The 24442-nt window shown below is 32.2% G+C and overlaps 1 long non-coding RNA gene and 1 pseudogene across 2 annotated transcripts in view; both read left to right on the forward strand.

The window, feature by feature from the left end:
• LOC107196771 overlaps positions 1–24442 on the forward strand; it is a 153345-nt gene that overhangs the window by 49421 nt on the left and 79482 nt on the right. The gene's annotated exons all lie outside the window — the stretch shown is intronic.
• LOC112474566 overlaps positions 10074–24442 on the forward strand; it is a 36107-nt pseudogene continuing 21738 nt past the window's right edge.

Genomic DNA, 24442 nt, shown 5'->3' on the forward strand with positions numbered 1-24442 from the left:
CTCGCGCACACTCTCGCGCTCTCTCTCGCTCTCTCTCTCTCTCTCTCTCTCTCTCTCTCTCTCTCTCTCTCTCTCTCCCTTGAAATGCTTTTCTGTTTTTTTGTGACACTAATGACTTTAAGAATTTTTTCTTTTTGCTTGTGAATATATTTTCCATGGTAATTTTCATTGTTTAAAATTATGTTGCAGAAATCAATCCACATATAGAGACTGATCAAACACTTGTTTTCAAGAGATGTTCTGTACCCAAAGGAGATTGTCTCTCTCACTCCTGTAAGTGTAAAACTGTTGTATAATTTTTAGGATTTGCGTGGTTAATTATGTCTTTCAAAGTGTCAACTGTTCTCTTTAAGGGTTCAGACTACTTATGCGTTATAATAAATTTTTGGAGATAAATAGTAAATTCTTTTCTCATATATATGTATATATAAAATACAAATAATTATTAAATACACATTTATACACATGAGGATCCTAATTGCTTTTTTCTTGCATTTCCATTTCCAGGAGGCTAAGCCAGATCATGTGATCTCACAAAGTACTCACGATTATTTAGAATTAAGCATTAATAATAGAAAAATCACAAAAGGCAACTGAAAAGTAGGACTGCCCAAAGATAGACGGAGGTAAGATGGGAAAATTGTCACTATGTGATCAGACCCTTCTTGTAGCAATGTAGGGTGCCCTGCTGCCTTGTATCTCTCCTTCAGGAATGTCCCTCTGACCATTTAATGAACATTCACTAAGCAAGTGCTACAAGCCAAACTGCTAGGTTACAAGACAAAAGGAATTCAAGAACTATATATGAGGAACATACATGGCAGACAAATAAGTACACAACTAAGATATATGGTGGGTACAAGTACTATGGAGACAATGAAGAGTCTATGGCTATTTACTGAGATAATAAGGACAAAAAGTGTTAAGTTCTCTGTGTGGATCAATATTTAACTTTAGAAGTCTCAGAAATGTTCTTTGTGGCAGAATGGCTTGACATCAGCGAAGCATGGTATTCAGTAATCTGGCCATATATATTACTTTTACAGATATCATTAGCTGTTCAATTTTGCCCAGTCTTTGATCTTTATCAAGTAGCAAAGGAAAATCAAAATTTAGGCAATTAAAGTCAGGAAATTATTAAATTAATGTGAAAGGGACTTTAGAGATATCTAATTCAATTAGAATTATTAGGAAATATAGCATTAAGTTTAATATATAACATTGTATAAAATTTCTTAAATATCAAACACTAACAAACTCAATAGTAAAATGATATTTTCAGTTAGTTGAATAAATAAATGCTGATTTATGAATCATTTTATGAAGGAAAATTGTGGGAGAGAGATTTTAAAATAGACCTGTCTGATAGGTAAAACAGGTATAACCCATAAAAAAGAGAAAGCTCATTAAGTAAGTAAATTCAAGAAATAAATATCTTTATATCTTTCCCAGAGGGAAAGATATGGCAACACCCTAGTGGAAGGCTAAAATAGAATGCACAGTAAAATTAGCTAGAACGACTAGAGAAAGAGAAAGTACAGAAAATTAGGTGCCTTAATAACAATAATTAGTTTTAAAGTTATACTTCAAATGTACCAGTTTTCAATTTATTTTGTCTAATTTTCTTCTGCTTGTGGTTACAATCCTGCTGTGGATAATATTCACATTTCTTATTTGGGAGGCAGCTGTCATGTGGAACTGTAGTGGTTTTTCTCAGTTATTGATTCATAACGATCATGTCATTTTAGCAGAAGAACCATGAAGGATAATTTGTATGAAAATCCATGTTAAGAAAGAAGGATCTAAAATCAGAAGACTTCCACTATTAAAAGTATTGTTTTATAAATATAATAAACTCAACACTCTCAATCCTTCAGTAAGTTTTCTTGGCCCTACTTTTAAACTATAGCTAGTATCTGACCATGTCTTATCACTTCCGCCACTGCCACTCAGGTACCAACAGTCGCCATATCTTGGATTACTGCAATCTCTCCTGAACTGGTTATTCGGACTCCACTTTTATGCTCTCATAGTCTATTTTTCCCTCAGGGACAACAAGGCCTTGAAAATGCAAGTAGTATAACATACTGTCTACCATATCTTACAGGGTAGAAGCCAATGTTCTCAGAGTGACCTACTGTCTTGTCACATTTCTGGCCTCATCCCTTCTCATGTACTTTTTTGCTGCCTCCTCTCTGGCCATAGCTACTACAATGGGTATGGCAAGCTTCTTCCTCAGGAACTTTGAAAAATGCTGTTTCCTTTACTTTAGATGATCTATTCCCAGATATTTCTTGTGTGTTTCTTTACCTCCTTTATGACTTTACTAAAATGTTAGCCACTGGCTGTTACTGCAGTTCAATATTTTTATTCAATATTTAATATTTATATTTTTATTAGATTACAGTAACAGCCCATGTTAGCAAATCTAACTAGATCTTCTTAAGATCAATTTAATTCAGGTTTTAAAATGACTTAAAAAATAATAATATTTATTAGTAACCTTAAGTACCTACTCTGTGTCTAATCCATTTGTGGATAAATTCCTGAGTTCTTATATATAGAATCTACAAATAAATGAAATTCAGGATGTAGCAATACAAATACATACAAAAAAGTTTTTAAAAAATTTTATGTTATAGAATGTTGCCGTTAATTCATCATAATTATATAATTTTGAAACAAGAAGTATTTTTAAAATATATAATTATGTATGATTTCAAATCAATACAAAATGATTGTACATGTAGAAATTTTAGTTATTGAATCATTTTTTATCTTTGAATAAATTTATTTATAAATATGTCAAATTTCCCAAGGCTTTCTGGTCATAGAAAAATATATTTAAAAACCAAGCTTTATGGTTTGATACAGCTATTAGGAGTCTAGACAATTCAATTTTAATTCAAACTATTTTGTTTGAGAAGTTTTTATTGTGTATTTTTAAGTAACTTCTTTACGTCTATAACTGCCTTAATGTGAGGGAAAAAGAGTATATTATATAAAAAACATATAGCGGTCATTTACATCCCCAAATACTTCTGTTCAGTTCTAACAAATTTTTTGCCTTTGAAGTTTAGTTTTTTATCCTAAAGATGTTCTTTCTTTGAATATCAGAACTATAAAAAACATGGAAAGCATGTTTTAAACATTATAGTCAATGGCTTTCTCTAGGAATGATCCTACTAATATGAAGATATAATCATCTTACAATAAGCTGCCATCAATAAGAATCTTCAGAATGACAGTGTTTACTATATATTTCTAATAGTCCTCAGATTTCATTTTAATTTAACTTATATCTGTATTCAATGAAAGGAGAGAAAAAAAGCTCTCTATGTGAATGCACAAATAATCCAAAACCTTTCACTATTCTCCCAAAGTCAAACCCCTTGGTGATTTTCTCTGAAGTCTGGATTCACAACACATGATATGCAAGTACATTCATATATCTAGTCATATTTCTTGACACATTCAGTAGTTATAGTAAATGTTTCTTTTGTTTATTCCAGAGAAAAAAGTATTCATGTTTCAAGCATTTTTTAAACTTTGAATTTTAATCTTCATACTTCTTGCACTTACTGTTTTATTGTTTTAGTGCACATTTGTTCTAAATAGCCTATTAAAATTGAATAGGTCAAATTGTTCAAGCATACTCTCACAATTTTTTTCTCTGCATTTTGAGCATTTTTGTATTCATGGTTGCAAACAATATTTGAATTTATTTATTACAGAATTTAACTCAATTTAACTTTTTCATAAGGATGGGTGAACCCAGCCATCTTTTTCATTTGTCAAATGACTTGCACTATTTTAAAGAGTTTTAGTATACTATAATCACATTATTTTTTTTAGAACAAGTTGTACTTAAGAAAACCTACATAGGAATGTTTCTTCCTATTATTTATTCAATATTAATAAAAATGGAAATATTTACTTTATTATAGGGATTTATAAGGTTTTGGGAATAATTGTATCATAGTGAAATAAAATGTAAATATTTATGTATGTAATTGAATCTACAGTGAAAAACATTTAAAGTAAAGGATTTTTTTGTCGGTATCAAAAATGCCAAAACAAAACAAAGAAACAGTAAAAAGAGAGTATACAACACTGAATTTACATTCAAACATGTTATTCTACTATTCTGGTTTATAAAGCTCATTACTGTGTCCCTAGAACATTGAGGTCAATAAACGTAGAAGTCTAATAGACAAGTCAAAAAGATCTATATTCTTTTTTATTTCCTGTATAAAATTATCTCCAAATACTCAAAACTAAAATCATATATTGTACCTCTAAAAATATTTGCATTGTTTTTCAATTTGTTAGTCATATGACTAGATATCTTGCTATAGAATTTAGAGAACAATATCAAATAACCAATTACACAAGCAGGGCTATGAGAATATAAATACCCTAACGAGGGATGAAAATTTTTCATTAGCATCTGTTGCTATCTTATCTACAACTAAATATACTGTGAACACAAAGTTGTGAAAATATACCCACTGCACTGGATCATTCAGAATGAACTCCCATAATGTTGGGACTTACATATTTTATATAGATGAGCACCCTGTCAGTTGGCAAATGAATCCTATCAACATTTACTCACTGCTTCAATTACATTTCTTTAAAGCTTGTTTCTAACTGTAAATGCAACAATAAAAATAAAGTAATTGCTACCATAATTCAATTATGGATGTTTTCTTTTTTTAAGTTTTTATATAATATGTTTTCATCATCTTAATTGATAATAATAAAGGATGTCTGAGATGTTCGATAAGGGGAAAGGATGTTGATGTGCAATTACTCATTCAACTATATAAAAAAATTGCACATCACTGTTCCAAATCAGATCAGCTCCAGACACACAAAGCAGGAAGTGAGCATAGACTCTTTTATATTAATTGCCACCTCATTTCAACCTCCAAACTCTAGCTAGTCCATGTTTTCTTTTATTCTTCCTAAAATAAAATAACATATCCTCACAGTTTGAACAGGACTAAAAATAATAATAACAAACATTCTCATACATTTATTACATTTCAGGTCCACTCTAAGAGCATTTCATGAATGAACTTCTTTAGTCTTAAAGCCAACCCTGAAAGACTACTATTTTCTCCGTTTTTTAGATGAGGAAAACAAAGCATATATGTTAGGTAACTTGCCTAAGTCACCAATCTGGGAGGTGGAAAGGCCTCTTGAACCCAGGTAGTCTGGCTCCACAGTGCTTGCTCTTCATCAGTCTCCCAGTACTCCACAAATGCACCACTCTGGATCCTGTTGAAATGTTGATAATTGAAATAGGTTGGTGCTGGCGGCTGAGACTGTGCGTTTTGAATGACTCAGCTCTTCTGCTCAATTTAAATGAGGAAAACTTGGGGTCATTGAAAACATGCATGACAAAAGGGGTCCTTTTGACTGCAGGTTTATCTTTGCCTAGCATACAGAGGCAGCACTATGTAAGGCTTTGTTACTCATCTGGTCTGAAGAACAGCAGCAATTTAAGAGGCAGTGATTTCTAGCCCTGTCCTACTCTAGGCCTGGGCTCTCTGATAGTCTTTTTGCTGATTCCCTGGAATCTTTCAACATTTTTCACAATTCTGCTGAAGCTTTTCTTATAGAGATTTACTATTTTGATAGGTGATAAACAATTATTGAACTTATTGCATTTTACATTTGATTACCTTAGATCTGATGTGTGTTTTCTCTCTGATACATTAATAGTTTTTATCTTTGTGTTGTTGTTTCACAAGACATGTGCATAATCATGTCTGTTTAGACTTCTAGGCAACAGAAAAAATGTGTAGTAAAAGTCTCTGGAAAAAGTAGTAAATTTGAAACAAATACAGGTGTGTTAATTTGAAAAAACAAATTGATCGAGGTTTTAAATGTTGAATTATGAATTTTTTCAGCTTTATTGGTATTATTGATTGATTACTGATTTAAGATGATGAAATTGTAAGATACTTAAAGTATAAACATTGACGATTTGATATATGTATGTATCGTGAAGATTCCCCCATCTGATTAACACATCCTTTATCTCACATACTTATTTTTTCTTTCTCCCTTTCTTTTTTCCTTTCGTCCTTTTTCTTTTCCTTTCCTTTTTTCTTTAATTTTCTTCCTTTTCTTTCCTTCCTTCCTTTCTCTGTTCCTTCCTTCTTTCTTTACTTCCTTCTTTCCTTTTGTGAGAACATTTAAATTCTACCCTCTTAGCAAATTTCAATTATAAGACATATTGTTATCAATTATTAACTATAGTCATCATGTTTTACGGTTAGTGTTTCCTTATTATGATCAATACCTAACCAAGTATTCATAAGCATATCATAGTTCATGTATATTTATCTCTTCCACAAGTCGTCCATTTCCTCAAGGATCCTTTGTCTATAATAAAAGATGTACCTATACTAATGAACTCCTTTAAAGTCAGTGTTTAAGTCATCGACTAAAATTTTTCTTTCAATTGAATTCAAATTATTTTAAATTATTATACAAGTCATTCAAAATAGATTGATTAACCTCATTCAGAGGATTGTTCTTTTTGAAAACTATTTGATAAAAAAAAAAAGATACAAAATAATATTCAAGTCTAATTATATAAGCAACTGATACCTTAAAGAGATAATTAGGTTAAGTAAGAGGGTTAGAAATCTCTTAGGTCAGAAGCATCTGGAGATGAGCTTTCTTGGGGAAAACAGCAACCTCTTATTGAAGTAGTAACTGATTTCAAGGTCCACAAAAGTGTAGCTTCATAGCATAGAGAATTGTGGATAGGTTGTGATAAGTTAGAACTAAACAGCCTGACAGAGAGAGATCAGATCTTTCCACTGAGGAAACATGACCATTTAGGGTGGTGAAAACTAAAGTTAGAATTTTTAAATTGAAAGTAGAATATAAAATAAAAGGAGGTGGTAATGTTGAGGTAAAAGTTGTGATGAAATTTAGGACATTCAGAAGAGCAGAAAGGCTATAGCGTGAAAAAGGAAAGCAGTAAGATTGTTTAAAAGAGAGGAAATCAATTACCTGCTTAATAAAATACCGACAAATTAACAGAGATATAATTAGTAAGCACAGTTAATAAACAGAGTATATCCAACTGTTGGGTTTAAAGAACCAGGACATGGCAGATTCTAAGGTAACTTTAGGAATCTATCTACTTTGGCATGGAAATTACTTTGTCAGTAAAGAAATAAAGAGTGTTTACAGAATAAATAACTGTGACATTTATAAAAATGCTTATATCACAAACACTCAGAAGTATCAGAGCTTCCCTTGTAAAGTTTGTATATTTGAAATTTGTCACATTTAACAGAAAGTCTCTATAAGTGTAGTATTTCAAATAAATGCCCTGAAACATTAGTTTTATTATTCTCCAGTGATATGTATGAACTCCAGTAAAACACATTTACCAGTTTAATACTTTTTATTTGTGATAGCATAACTATATGAAACTTTGATTTATAACCAAAAAAGCTCAAGTTCTTAACTTCCAGAATTTTTTTTTTCCACTAGGAAAACTGCTTAAGGTAAAAGAAATTTTAAAAAATATATGTATTAATATAATATAAAAATTAAAACCTGAAGTATGTATTATAAGAATACAAGCTTCTAATTTTCTGATATTTGTATAAATCACATGAAATGATATTTACTATCTTTAGTCTTTTTCGTATTTTATGTTTTGTGTATTCTTCTTTGCAAAAGACTAGTCACATTTCCTTTTCTCATTTTATTCTGTGTACCCCCATTTTTCCTTTTGTTTTGTTTATATACTGATTTGGTATTTATAACTATATTTTTGGTCTTGTTGATGACATTCAAAGGCTAAGGACACACTAGGTGACACTGAATGCTATGGAATATCCAAATGACAACTATCTTAATTTTCTTGTTTCTAATCACAGCAACTCTGAGTCATAAAGTTGACACGCTATTATCTCCAGACATAAGAACTTGAAATACAGATAATTTTCAGGTATTTGTTCAAAGTCAATGACAGATGCAGATCTCTAATTTTCATTTCTGAATATCTCATTTTCAGTAATATTGAGTTTAATATATGGGCACAAAACAAGGAAAATATCTCTATTTCTACAATCTTTACCCTTAGTAAATGGAGTCTTTCTAGATACTGTGAACCCAGGAATACTGAAATAAGTAATTTTCTGTGGTCTTTCAAAAGTGATGGCAGAAGGGTGTTTCAGGACCAAAAAGGGATTCGGTCAGAATAGACTGCAGGATCTTCCTCACTTCTTTATTCTGGACACATTCTTTATATCTTGCATATGTCATGGGGCATGTGCACTCATCATTCAGCATTTATCTTCCATTCAAATTTTAGACAAAATTGATTGTATCACATCCACGTGTTCCAACATTCTTCTATTGTAGAGAGACAGAAATTGTAAAATAGATTTTTATTTTGTCCCAATTTACAATAGATCAGAAAGTATTACAGTACTCAAGCCTTTACTTGATTTTCAAACATCATCACTATACTCGAAGTAGTTAAAATGCCAAGTTAAAAAAAATTAACACATGCCATTTTCAATTATGAAGTGTTTCTTACTCTTTATTTTTTAATTGAAGAAATGATTTAAATTATTTTTCTTTCCTCCTCCCCCCTCTAACCTCACCTCCTCCTCTATTAAGTGTTCTTTGACTGCCATTTTAATAGAATATCTTAAGCAAATCCACAAGATTTATGGAATTATAGAAAAAAATTATATCAGAGCATTCTTGTAATATTCCTGAAGCAGGAATTTATATTTTCAAGGAGGGTATCATTTCTATAGTTTAACATAGCTCAGTTATAATTTGCAAATTTCTTAATTATTTTGTTATATAACAGCTAAGCTTTATTTATGCCAGAAACTGTCCTGGCATTTTCCATAATTTAACTTATATAAAGCTTATGTTACTTTATATGGTAGCCAACTTATCACATATTGCAGATGAAGAAACTGAATGACAAGTTAAAAACCTGTCGAAGTTACAGTTTATAAGTGATAATGTAAGGAATGAAACCAGTTTGACTGACCCAAATTTCAAATTCTTAATCATCTTGCTCCTGTAACACAACTCGTAAGATGTTATATAAGTATTTAAATTTATTCTTATTATCTTTTTTGGAGTGGCAAGTCCAGCCAACATTCTTCCTACATTGTATAACTCAACTGTGAATTATCAATTTAAGGGCAGATATGATAAATGTGGAGAAAAAACACATTTGATTATCCATCTGATATATATTTACCTCTTATGCTTGCTGATACAACATGCTTTCATTAAGGATGGCAGTGTACCTAGCTAAAAAGAATATATTTCCTAGTTTTCCTTATGATTATCTGTGGTTAAATGAAACAATCCTAAATCATGAAATGTAAGTAGAAGTAGATGATATTCAGGAGTGGCTTTTTAAAGCAAAATGTTTCATTTTACATACATATTTATAAACTTTTATTTTTCTTTTTTATTTAGCTTGAAATAAGGATATAATGTCCAATACCTGGCAGTCTTTTTGAGATAATAAGAATGAGAGTCAGACTATAAACATGACAGAGCTTAAAGAGCGTGACTGTCTTTTTTTCTTTGTTTATGAGAAATAATCAATCCTTATTATAATATAATTGAAACTGCTGTTTTAGGATATCTCTTAATAACAACTGCATGAAATTCCTACCTGATATAGTATATAAAATTAACTCCATAGAAAAATTGTTTTATGCTTGGTAAATTTAATTCATCTTATTTATATTAATTCATAGACTTTTAAAGAAATTGTATTTGTGGCAAAAGATATGTGTATTGTTAAAGAAAAACATTATTTCCAATGGCTAAAGATTCATTATATTTCACAGTTAAATTAATTTTAAAAAAGTCTTTAAAAAGAGAGTATATTGAAAATTAAACTGTTATAGTCTCTCATCAGCATTTAAATTATAAAGTCATTGAATTGATTCTATTACCATTTTCAGAAAATTTTACATTCCATTGTTATAAGATAAAGAATAGATTTATAGATAAAATCTTAAGCACATCCAAGAGATCAAACAAAAACGTGGATAAAAATTAATATTATTTATGAAAATGTTGAAGGAAGAAAGTGAAGGACAAAAATAGAATATACAGAAAGTAAAATTTACGTATTTCAATGGCAAAGATAAAATCAGCAACATGAAATACTCAATTTTAGTTCTATTAGTATATTTTATATTTGCAGAAGTAGAATAAAATTGACCTATTGCTATCCTTACTATTTTACTAAAAATATAATATTTCTTGTATAAAATAGATGCAACGTGAGTTTTTATACATTGAAACTTATTCTGAATAAGAGACATGCAGTTTTACATTTGTTCTTTTTTCATGATTTTCATGAAAATTATAAAGTCAACACTTTAAAAACAGTAGAAAATAACTTTCAGAAATAGGAAAACATGCCAATCAAAATATACATTCTAGAGAGTAAAATTTCTAAATCTATTTTGTTATAAGAGAAAATAAACAAATGCAGTGATGATTTTATAAGATATATGTGCTATAAGTCTAAGGAGATATTGAGAGAATGAAGAATATTAAAAAAAATTGAAATTAAGGAAGTCAATATCAACTATTCTCATACAGCGCACATATGGATAGAAGAGTTTATCATAATACTAGAGACTCTCATTTGTGGTTTTCCCTGTGGTCTGATTTTCTTTTCTTCTGATTAACAGCAAAGAATTAGATGCTTATCAACAATGAAATTTCAGAAGGTGGTTCCCTGTGGGCATTCAATTACTTTCTTCCTCTGCAGTCAGTTACTGGGAGATGGTAACAGACTGATAGATGACTCTGGGGTACAATCCTCCAGGCCCAGAGATATTCTTCCACTTTGAATCTCAATACTGAGACTTTTCCAAGACTCTTTCAAGGACACTCTGGAGAACCGTAATTGATCTCCAGGGGACTGAACTTAATTCATTTTCAACTCTTGGTAGCTCCCAGCCTACAGAAACCTTAGGCCCAGAAGCAGCTTGAAGTTGTAGGAAAAGGAAACAGGAGCCAAGCCAGGAGATCTAGGCTCCTCCTGCATCAGCAAACCTGTCCTCCTAAGTATATAAGGTGAGCTTCATGTTTTTGATAGTGGATAGTACTATTCCCTCTGCCTGGAGTATCTTTCTTTTTCTCATTCTCTGTTTCTCTGTAAAATTCTGCAATTTTTAAAAGTCTAACTCTAAAGTCTTTTCTAAAAAGCCTTTCCTAGTGTGTTTGGGAATCACTCATAGTGTATTCTTAACATTACCACGGGCTTTTGTAAAATGAATAACATGAAGGCAGAAAAGGGGCCCTAGAGATCAGCTACCTGCTTGATAACCTGTAATTTATAAAATGAGACTTACTATTTACAGTGAGTCGTAGAAATTCCTCTTGGGTCTGATTTACTCTGTCTCCAGATGTCTAGAAAGCACAAATATACCAGGCTTGTGGGAGCACAGCACAAGTATTTCCCAGTCGAGCTACATTTTAGCTTCTGGAAATGGCTCTGACAGAAAAATTAGCATATGGCCAATTTGCTGGATGCCCAGAGGTTCCTGGATCATGCTGATACATCTTTATCTACTCATTAAGATTATGGCCTGAAATTTGATTTTCTTGAGTTTATGCCTATTACTTTTGAAGTATGATAGATAAACAGTTCATTCACATTATGCTTCACTTTTTCTTTCTATGAAATAGATTAATTAACATTAAACTAAAAAATAGGCTTGGTAAATATGTTGACATACATCTAATTATATGTAATGTGTTCTCAATGGACAGAGAGTGAGAAATGATCTTCAAATTATAGAGACCTATAATGTTTACTAAAGATTTTTGTTATTACTAGGGCCACATTTAAACCAGTATACAGATGGCTGATACTCAGTGTGTTTGCCTTTATGATGTTTATATATTAATAAGATCTCTTTCAAGAAAATTAATAGATATGTACCATTAGCAACGAAACCAGCTTATTGAACAAGCTACTCTTCATGTGATCTTAACGAAATTAAATTTTGCCTTCTATTTCTCATTTAAAAATCTATTTAAGGGGAGAACATCTTCTCTTGCTGTCAGATAAAACTTGGGCCGGTCTCAAGAATTCTCTATTTATCTGCCTACTCTTAAGAAACTGCTAGATTACAAAAACATTCTCAATTCAGATATTAAAATGCTCAGTCCTGTGCAATAATCACAACTTTGAACCTGATTTGCCATCATTTATCTTCCACCCATCAGTTCTACATGGCACTTAGTGGTGAATTCAGCATTAGAGTCATTTGGTTGGGCAGATGATCTAATGTTCTCTCTCTCTCTCCTTCTGATGGTGTTTTCTTGGAGACATCAGAGGCTTCCCTGTTGGGTACCATATGGGTGATACCACTTGCCCCTTAAACCCAGTTCTTCATCATCCCATTCCACACAATTGTGGTGCCATTGAGTTTGTTCTTTTGAGTCTTTGGAATTGTGATAGTGCTTTACTTATTAAAAAAATAATAATGATAAAGAAAAATACCTGTAAGTATGGGGAGGGGAGAGTGAAAGGGAAATGGAATCTTACTGCTGAGGTAAAGAAATAATAAGTTAAATTTATTCTGATATTGATGTTGTGAAGTTTGCCAAATGAGGTCAGGAAAAGGAAAGTCTGTGTAGTCACTGGAATAGTAATTGCCACTCAGAAGGAGATATTTTTTGAAAGTATCACTTGACGGGACTTGTTTTGGGAAACTGAGAGCATAGGCTTAGAAACAGCAAGACTAACAACTACTTTTACATCTTTTAAGGCAGATTACAAGGTTTAGTTAACTGTGGGTACGCAAGACAAGTCTCCATGGAGATAGTATTTAAAGGCCTAAGGAACCAGATCCTGGAAAATAAATGGTAGCATCGGGATAAAAAAAGACAGTTTGGGACAGTGCTGGAGATAGAGAAATACTGAGTAAATAGCAGATAATTGGGAGTGGGGGAAATTTACATAAAGTTCACGTGGAGAGTTTGTTCTTATGAATGTGGGCGACTTGCAAAATTGTAGATAGTCCCAAAGTGAAGCTCATTTTCTGTTTACTCTGGGGTTGCACACATGAGGACCAAGGTAGAGAATTTTTTAAAAGATTAAATATATACAAATGTACATTACATATCTTATATATACATATCTTAATGTCCTTAACATATATGTATGTTTATAGATTTATATGTACATGGAAATTAAGAAAGAGAAAACTAATGAAACTAGATTTAGAAAATATATTAAAAATTCTGCAATTATGCAAGTGTGTTTCAAATTACAATCTCATAGAAAGAAGGTGGTTTGAATAGGTGGTCAATTTTTTATCCTTCGATTTTGAGAGACTATCAGCACCTTAATGAAATAAAGTCTAAGATAAATATGAGTTTTAAAATACTTTTTGGTATATAGAGTGGAGATATTTCATAAATTAAATACTGCTTGCTGTGTGAGATGATTAATAAAGCACAGTAGATAGCTCATCTGTTACTCTAAGACAGAGATCACATGTCCAATGTAGGAAGAAAGGACCTGGGATGACATATGTGAAGCCTTAGACCTCTACTTTGCTTGTGCCTCTTGAATAAAGCTTGATACTCGGTAAGGTCTCTGATTGGACAATCAAATATATTTGCATCCACATAGATTGGTTCTATCATCAGGAGTGCCCTTCAGTCCAATGAATCAAAATATTTTAGTAAGAAAAATAAAGAGATGAAAAAATATAGTGAGAATAAAACACTTGATAGTTGCTATTCATTCTTCAAATAGACTAGTGAAAGATTTAAAGCAAATTATTGGGGTTAAATCTTACCAATGGAATTTGGAGCAAATGGACATCTCCTGGGGTAAATAGGCTATTTAGACTGGTAGTATATACAAGGCCGAAGGAAATGTAGCAAAAAAAATATATTAGAATATCTTTTAAATTTTTAATAAGGAAATATTGACCAAGGTCAGATGGTAGAGAAGGCAGGAAAAAGTTATTACAGCTGGCTGGTGATTAATTTCTTCCATGATTGATGGGTGATGGGACACTTTAGAGGAAAGGAAAAAAGACAGGTGATCTGGTATAATCTCTTTGTAAACATGATGATTGCATGTCTGGGTAAATAGATTAATAATACTAGTTATTATCTATCTTATTAAGATATTGCATAATCTTAATACTCCTGGATTAAAATTGCTTAGGTAAACACACATAATTAATGGAGCATGTCACATTAGCTATACAACTCTCTGAGTTAGAAGACATAGCTGTTTCATAACTTAAACTCTCTTTGTTGCATGTAGTAACCTGTGAACCTCTCATAGAAACCTTTTCTATTATTTTGAAACAGAGAATATGTGTCCAATGTGGAAAACAAGAGTCTGGGGAGTAAGTAACACAGGATGACCCATATCTCCCTTCTTTGTCTGGCCTCCTTATTAGTTGATCCTAAAAATTACTAAGAATCCTGAATGATTCTAGATTGGATTATCCAAGGTTTTAGAAACATTAATTTGATGAACAATTCTAAGAAATTGGTGTTTTTATTATAAACAACTGTTACTGCATATAATTTTGAAATTAGTTTCTGTTTTCTATTTTTTTTAATGGAGAGCTGGTATTGTTATATTTTTATGTCTCTTCTTGCTCCTAAAGGATTTCATGAGAAACTTAAAGTTAGGGTAACTCTGTGGTGGAGAAGTGAAAGGAGACAAGCTCTAGAGAAGATGATGAAAGCTGCTTGAAAGAAGCTGACTCCAAATAGGCACCCAAGTGAAACCTCTCTGGCTTGCACTGAGCAAGAATAAGAAGAAAATTGCATGAGGGAGATGTATGTATATACTTATACACTATTTTTACTGTAGAATTAATAGGTTCACCTGAAAATGTGAGAAGTTCCCACTGTCAATATTGATGGGATAGGGATAAATCCAAAGCATTTCATGTTGCTGGAATCATGTTCTTACTTGGTATCCATTATGTAACCCTTACATAATGAACTTTGATAGACCATGAAGTTGGCATAAATCAAGATGAGAACAAGAAGTTTAAAATTTCATTCTATAACTTGTATTTTTGAAGTAAACTTAATTATTGTCCCCTCATATTTCATTTTAGAGGCATCCATGGCTGAAACATATATGCCATTGTTCTAAGTGAGATACATTTAGATCAATGAGAATAAATTAAAAATAACTGGAAGGTTTAGGTGAGACCTTTCTGATACTCGACTGTGTTGGGCTCCATCCTTCATACATATAGCTATAGTCCTGATTGAAAACAGTGTGAATTTTAAGTCCAGTGGGTTCTAAATAAAAAAGAAAATGTGGGGAAATTTTGGCTTCTGGGGAGAGTGTAAAGTTTCTTCTTCCTTCCATCTTTTGTTGGAAATCTCAAGGTCCACTCAAGGAATATAAAAAATCAGGCCACAGATTCTATGGAAAATTATCATCCTCTTGTCTCTCTTTGTAATATCTCTGTAACATCCTTGTGGACAGTACGATAAGAAGATTCTAGGCTGCCCTTCAGTGTCTGGGAAGAAATATCATCCTGGGGAAGATTTGGGATATAGATTTGACTGATCCTGCTGTGTATCTTATTGCTTTCATTCTCCTTTATGTTTTTACCTTGGGATTATATGTCCTTCATGAATCAATCCGGAAGTCCAGATTCAGGAGAGCCAGAAACAACTCAATCCATTTCTGCCAACTGCACTTGGGGGCTACTCAGGATTTGCCGACAGGATTGGAATATCATGTCTTACTCCAAAAAATAGGAAGATTTTTGTCTTATGTACCTTTTCTGCATATCTTTTTAAAAAATCTGTCAGGAATAGGCAAATAGTCAGGAATTTTGGTTTTCAGGATTATGATTCCCAGCCAAGTAGTATTTCATCATAACTAACATCCATCCACATTGTGTTTTATTGCCACCTATGCCTCCATCTATTTAGGTAGACCAGGCAAGGCAAAGTGAATAAGTGAAGCATCATTTCTATATTTTTGCAAACATTACATCATTTCATGAATATTTGGAAAAGTCAAGTAGTGCCCCTTGTGTAATAATTCCCTTTCTTGCTGACAAAAAGGATTAATCAATGTAGATACTTCTGTTAGTTGGGAATAAAGCCACTATCATTGATTTAAGCGTTCAGCATGTGCAGATGCTGCTAGGGGTCTCTCTTGCATCAATTATTATAAAAGTCATACCTTAAAAAAAAACATGTCTCTTAAATCTACCTCAGCTGGTGGTGATAGCACAGTTGTAAAACTTATCCTTTGAGTAAGTAGAGAGTAAGAAACTGTGAATTCTGTTTTTTTTTTATAAGAACATGTCAGTTTGCTATATAAACTGTTTAAATCCTTAGATTCATTAGATGTGTAGAGTTAGCATTTAAAACTTATGGTTAACAGCAATCACTTCAACTGTAATGCAGTATGTGGGAGAGTAAAAAAAATAACATTATCTAATTTATTTCAACAAGAATTTAAAGTATGTCATATTCTATAATTCCACTTTTCATAAATAACCCTGAATTATCTGGAATGGGAATACAAGCAATTTAGAGGTGGATAATTGTAGAAGTCACCAAAATAACTACTGGTAGTAAGAGAAGAGATAAAACTAGATATAATTCAGATTAAAATATTCTGCACGATGATGAGGACGAGGATAATGAAAATAGTTTAATGCTTTTAATGTAAATTAGGAAGCACTGTCTCTGTCATTACAAGTATGTAATTAGTGAGCACCCCAGAGACTTAATAATATATCAGATCTACATTTGTGTACCTTGTGATATTTAATCATGCTAGTTTTTGTTTTGCCAGGTAACAAAATATTCAAACATTATCCAAGATGGCAATAATGTTTGTCTTTCTAATCAACAAATAAAACACTATAACAAAAATTTGCCTGCCAATCAAATATTAACAAAACATAAAATATGGAAAAGACTAAAGATAGTAAATATCAGTGGAAAAAACCAAAGGCTTTTGATACCAGACTGGTTTAGGAAATTGCTAACATTGAAGATAAGGGAAAGTGATTTCTTTATGAAAATCTTAAGTTCTCTATTGTAATTTACTAAAAATATTTAGTTTACACAAATATCACAATTTATGGTTCACGGATACATTTTTTTCATGCTAGTATGGCTTTTGCAAATAGCATTTACCTACTTCCTTCTAGGTGCCAAGCACTATGTAGAAGAGGTTTCATAGCAACATTCTCTCTTTCCAGTACAAAATCTATAATCCTTTGATTTTACCTCTCATGTTCTATTAAACACTGACCTCATACTCATTTTTTTTATTCTATCTTGGATTTCATGCATGATATTGGCTCCCAATTAAGTCAAATTCTCTCTGTGGCATTAATCTCTAGATAATGCCATAGATAATTGAGTAGTCTTTCTCCACACTTAGCTCCTAACTACTCTTTTCTTAAGAGTGGCTTTTATAACAGTCTCTTTCAAGACTTTTGCAGAGCACATAGATATTCCTACTTGTCTTTGATTTCAGTATTGACTTGATTATACAAAATTTTCTTCAGAAGAAAAAATAAATATAATTCTAAAAATGTTTTACACTCGTGTGTGGTAAATAAATGTAAAAAGGATTATGAAAATGATAGAGAAAAAGAGTCAGAGAATAAAAGTTAATCAGAAAAAGTTGAAAACCATTTAGCCAACCTATCTTATGATTGGAGCATTTAATCCATTAGCATTTAAAGTAATTGTTGATATATATGTAGTTTTTGCCTTTTTATTATTCATATTTATGAAATTTGTTTTTTCCTTCTTCTTAAAGAAGTCTCTCTAACATTTCTTGTAATACAAATTGGGTGTTGATGAACTCCTGTAGCTTTTTCTTGTCTGGGAAGCTCTTTATCCGTCATTTGATTCTAAATGATAGCTTTGCTGCATAGAGTAATTTTGGTTGTAGGTGTTTGCTTTTCATCACTGAATATTTCCTGCCAATCCCTTCTGACTTGCAAAGTTTCTGTTGAGAAATTAGTTGACAGTCTTATGGGAGTTCTTGTGTATCTAATAAACTGCTTTTCTCTTGCTGCTTTTAAGATCCATTCTTTGTCTTTAATCTTTGGCATTTTAATTAGGATGCATGTTGGTGTGGATCTATTTGGGTTCATCTTGTTTGGGACTCAATGCTTCCTGGAATTGTATGTCTATTTCCTTCGGCCTGTTAGGGACGTTTTCTGTCATTATTTCTTCAAATAGATTTTCAATTCCTTGCTCTCTGTATTCTCCCTCTGGTACCCTAATGATGCTAATGTTGGTATACTTGATGTTGTTCCCTTAAACTATACTCATTTTTTGGATTCTTTTATCTTGTTACTATTTTGATTATGTGTTTTCTGCTACCTTATCATCTAAACCATTGATTCAGTCCTCTGCTTTGTCTAATCTACTGTTGCTTCTCTCTAATGTATTGTTCCCTTCAATTATTGTATTCTTCGTTTCTGACTGTTTCTTTTTTATATTTTCTATCTACATTTTTATGCTTTCTCTTTGTTAAAGTTCTCACTGAGTTCATATACTAACTCTACATCTGGTAGATTGCTTGTCTTCATTTTGTTTTGTTCTTTTTCTAGAGCTTTTTTCTGTTTTTTCATTTGAGACATTTTTCTTTGTTTCCTCATTTTGACTGCGTGCTTATGTTTGTTTTTATATATTAGGTTGGGCTGCTATGTGTCCTGATCTAAGTAGAATGGCCTTACGTAGTAGGTGTCCTGTGGGGCCCAGTGGCACAGTCCTCCCTGTGTACCTGAGCCAGGCGTGTCCCTTGTATGGATTATGTACACCTTCCTATTGTAGTTGAGCTTTGGTTGCTCTTTGCACATCTATGGGAGGGATCGACTCTTGGGCTGATTTGGTTATGAGGACTGGTGGGGGTGAGGAGCTGATGTTATAGTGCATGATTTACTTTAGCAGGGCTCTGGTGTCAGCTCAGTCTGCCTTTTGGCTGTGTTGTCTTCAGATACAGCCCCAGGTGATAGCTCTGTCTGAAGCTGGCTACTGGTTATGCTAGCCCCAGAGCTTCCTGGGAGGGGGTCTCACTGCAAGCCAAGTACAGCAGCAGCCTATGCCCTGCCCAGAACCACCTGGCAATAGTCACCAAGCAATCTGCAGATGGCTACCACCTGCACTGAGTTTGTAGGTGCCTCAAGAGGCCAAGTTGTAAACTGAGGCTGGCCACTGCTAGTAACGGGCTTGGGGCTGCTCAGTAAGAGGTACGGGGCATGCCAAGGCCAGATGCTGCTTCTTCGGGTTTTGCAAACCCTTGAGAAAGTTTAAGAAAGTTTACAGTATGAACCAAAACAGGCCATTTGTATGGAAAATCCACTGGAAGTAGCTTGGATGAGCCAGCAAGTTAGGTGAGATGGGGTCTCAGGAAATCACTATGGCGATCAGTGCTTTTCAGATTGATGGAGACTCAGCTATGTCAGCTGCCTGCATCTACATGCTGGAAGGGAGCAGAGCTTAACAAAGAAACAATGGATTCTATCATCTCTTTTCTCTAGGAAAAAGCTGCCCCTTTAGCCCTTGCCCTGAAGCCAGACAATTCAGTTCCTCCCTGCCTGTCCCTGGTGACTTTTGAGCTGCTGTTCCGGTGTCAGAGCACAGAGTGAGTGAGTACCATCAGCGAGTAAGTCCATGCACAGGCCCCTTAAGAGGAACATCAGTGACTCTAGCCACCCTCTGTCTCACCCATCCACAATCTCCACTGGTTTCCACGACCAGAAGTTGTGGGGACTGCTCTTCCTGGTACTGTAATCCTGGGCTGGGGAGCCTGGTGTGGGATCTGGATCCCTTGTGCCTCCAGGGCAACTCTACAGCTAAGATATCCCTTCTAATTGTTAAGCACCACATGCATGTGTGGGACCAAATCATTCTGTGTCTCTGTGCCTCTGATCAATCTCAAGGTGGCCTCTTCTGTGTGTACCACCTTGTTCAGCTAGACTTCAAGCGACTGCCAATAATTTCTGTTTTGTAGTTTAGTTGTAATTTTGATGTATTGTGAGTGGAGGCAAGCACAGCATTTTCTTACTCTGCCATCTTGATCAGAACCCTGAGAAATGTAATTTAGAAAAGAGGGAAGAAATAAACTTTCATCATTTAACTATTGTTTAGATTCTCATCAGAAGTTCTTAATATTTAAGAAATTAGAATACAGATATTAAAACAATGCTTAGGTTTTTCGGATTATATATTCAAATATGCTTGATTGCATGAATGCTTGTATGTCTTTATGTATCTATCTATATCATAGTCATTTTAGGAAGAACAAAACTTTTGTGTTTTGGCATATGTAAATCTATTTTATATTTTATTATTGCCTACTAATAATATTATTACTACATGTTTTTATATTTATATATTTATATCTATCTAATATATACTGATGTGAGAAGGAGGGAGAGAGAGAGGCAAAATACTAAACTAGATTATTCTCTAATACTTGGAATAGATCCTCAATGAATAAATATTTAAAAGCTCATCTAGCCATACAAAACAAGCCAAAAACATTGGTAATAAAGAAGAAATAAAAAAAAAAGAAAGAATGAGTTGCCTGAAGGACAACAAAGCATAAATTTTAATAAAAGTAGAAATTATGACTTAGAAAATTGATATCATACTATGTTGCTTAATTTACATTTATATAATAAATAATTTATGCTCGGCTTATTGAGAATAATCAGTCAAATAACTAATAATTTGAAATAATTTGATTAGAGCCTTTCAAGGAAACTTAGGTTTGATTTCTATGCTATAGGCTTGATTTTTCTTATAGTTGTCACTTAAGTACCAGAACAAGTTTTGGACAAAGAATTATAGAATATCCTCTTTTATGACAGATTTTCTGGTAGGTTGAAATTTTATCATTTATTTTCTTATGTAAATTTATATGGAGGTGTTTGTTTGCTTCATCAGAGTTAGCAGGAAAAACGAACAGAGTGACTACAGGCTAAACATCCTGAATGCACATCTCACTGTTGCTGTGGTGGAGTGCATTAATTTAAAACGGGTATCAATACTGGGATTTGCACTACTTTTTAAAAATAAATATTTCACTTATGCAGTATTTATATACATTTTATACCTAAATGCTGAAGGGCTTGCATACTTAGAGATAGCTGTTTTTTTTGTGAATACACTGGCAATTGAATAGCTTGAGGCCACAACAGCTTTCCTGTAGAATAAAACATCTCAAGACAGAGAAGCTGCATATATAGCTGTAAGGTTCTATCATTCACAAAATGTACCTTTCTAGAAGTAGTTTTCAAAACTAATGAAAAGCAGAATTAAAAAAAAAAAAAGCCTACACCATGCACAGCAATCTACTTTGCCATATTCAATTGTAAAAAAGAAAAACATAAATCGAAAAGTGACTTTTGTGTCCTACTTAAGAATTAGTTCATTATCTTACTATGTTCAGTAAGTTATTTAGTTAGGAAGTCTGCATTAAATTCTATCACAGCCAACAAAAGATGAAAAATAATAAAAGGCTTACTAAAAGCAACTGTAGATGTGTGATCATTTTCAAACATTGTGCTATTGGTTCCCATCACCAGACTATAAACTACGTAAGTCCAGGATAAAGATTATGTGTAGGGTGTCACAATATCTTTCTTGATCATTATTAGGAGTTTAAATCTGACTTTTTGATAAAATGTTTCTGTATTTCTGAAGTTACAGCTTTAATAAATATTTCTTCCTTTTTTCTTTTTAAAAATATTTTTACTTGAAAAAATATAGAAATTACCACTTCAAAAAAATCACAAAATCCCCAAATCTTGTAACAAATAAAGTAAAATCAATGCATTCCTTTCTTTTGGAAGCCAATACAGTTTACAGAGAAATAATCTGATTTGCTATGGCTTTCTCTGAAGTATTTATTGAACAGTCTAATAAGAAAATATGATAAATATTTTTATAACAACTTTAATATACTTCAAAATAACTTATTAATATGATTTTTTAAATTTAAACATTTCAGGTGAGAATTCTAATTAAATTAGTCCTCCTGCATACACATTTATCTATTCCACCTTTCCCCTAAGATGTCATTAGATAACTTTATAGAACTGGAAAATACATGAGTTTACAATGGTGAGATAATTAGAAAGGGAAAAAACACCATAAGACATTTCATAAGATGGCAGGAACATTAAATGAATATAGAGGAGTAGTAACTAATAAAATAAATTGTCAGAGCTGCAGCTTAGATTATTTACACAGTTTTCTTCAGAGGAGAAGTCAGTGATCCTGCCCAAAGTAATCCTGAAAGGCTTTGGATTTGGAGACACTAGGAAAGTCAGAGGTTAGTCATAAGGTTGAAAACCAGAAAAATTAATTGAAATTACACAAAGCAGTTAAACTATCAATTTCTCTCCCTTACTTCATAATGAGAATGCCAAGAACTATGAATCTTACAGAAATTTGCATGCGCCCTAGGCAAGAACTTTTACTTTCTGTCCAGCAAAGTAACCAACTCTTAGACCAAATACACAAAAAATATTAAGAATGACATTGAATGGATCTTGCCCACATATATAGAGCTTCTCTCCCATATTCTAGGCACCATTCTTCAGTATGAATGGACTGTTCTGGATCAATGAAAGTTAAAGAAAATTTAACTTTGAGTGGTAAATGCATAATGCAATATACATATGAGGTATTATTGAATTATACACTTGAAACCTATATAATCTTATTAACAAATGTCACCCCAATAAATTTAATTATAAAAAATAATAAAAAATACACGAAATGAAAAAAATAAACAAATGATTTAAAAAATACAATCTGTGACTGAAAGAAATAGAAATAATTCCAGGATTAGAACAGAACTTTTAGATACACTGTTATTCAAAGAGTCTACAAGGAGACATAAAACCATAAATGAGAAAAGAGTGTTATAAATAAGTAATAGTAAAGGCATAATAAAATATTTATAAAAAATATTTATAAGAAGCTAGTTATATATGCATAAATTATGTTCATCTCTTAATTTAAATAAACATAATTTAAATATCTATACATTAATTATAATTATACAAGAATTGTATATTAATATATTATCTAATTATGGTATATGATAAATTAAAGATAATCTTGTGGTTTTAGTTTAATATCTAAAAGGCTTGGAAATTGTCTAAACATAACAAGGAAAAAGCTGAATGAACTAAAAATCAATAGCTTTTATTAAAAGGAGGTAGACCAAAAATCCAGAGACCAAAAGCTGGTTCTTAAAAAAGATCCATGAAATTGATAAATTGGTTAAATTTGTATTCTCTGATCAGACTAAGCAAGAGAAAAAAAAAAGAGAAAAAACACAGCTTATCAATGAAAGAGGGGACATTACTACTGATTACATGGACATAAAAATGATAATAAATGAACAACTCATTGATCACAAACTTGATAACTTAGATAAAATGGACCAATTCTTTCAATGATTCAAACTTCAAATATCATGAAAGAGAAATATATAATCTGAATAAGGCTATATCTATTAAAGCAATTTAACCAATAATTAACAGACTTCTAAAAAAGAAAGAGTCAAGTACAGATAGTTTCACTGGCAAATTTTACCAAACATTTAAAGAATAAATAATACCAGTTTTTCACAAACTCATCCAGAAAATATAAGAAGGAACACTTTCATTGTATGAAGCCCAAATTAACCCTGATATCAAAACTAGACAGAGACAATGCAAGAAAGGAAAAGTACAGACCAATTTCTCTCATGAACATAGATGCAAAAATCCTCAACAAATTATTAATAAACTGAATTCAACAATGTATCAATAAAATTATTTCATGACTGAATGTGATTTATTCCAGATATACAAGTTTGGTTCAACATTTAGAAATCATCTAGCATAATTTACAACATCAATAGACTAAAAAAACAAATCATATACAGTCGGCCATCCATAACTGTGGGTTCTGCATCTGTGATTCAAACCATCACAGACTGAAAACATTAAAAAAAAAATCATGTATCAATGAATTGTCAAAACCCATAGAACTTTATAGCACGAAAAGGAAAATTAATATATGCAAATTGAAAAAAGATATCTCTTTGGGAGACTGGAGGATTTCCATGAAGAAATTTTAGACTATGATAAAAGAAATTAATGGTATTATTAACATATAAAACAAACATTGTAGGGGCAAGAGGAAAGTGTCCTAACTTGACTGACTTTGGGAATGAGTTTGTAAGAATTAAGGAAAAACTAACTGTACACAAGGTAATGGTTACACAAATATAAGCATGGTTAATAGTAGGGACCCTCAATACAATGTGATAAAGTTGACCAAGTTGTTTCTCATTGGGATAAGGATGAACAAGGTTGAACATACATATATAATATAT

The sequence above is a fragment of the Pteropus alecto genome, unplaced genomic scaffold, assembly GCF_000325575.1.
Source record: "Pteropus alecto unplaced genomic scaffold, ASM32557v1 scaffold7, whole genome shotgun sequence".
Lineage (NCBI taxonomy): Eukaryota > Metazoa > Chordata > Mammalia > Chiroptera > Pteropodidae > Pteropus > Pteropus alecto.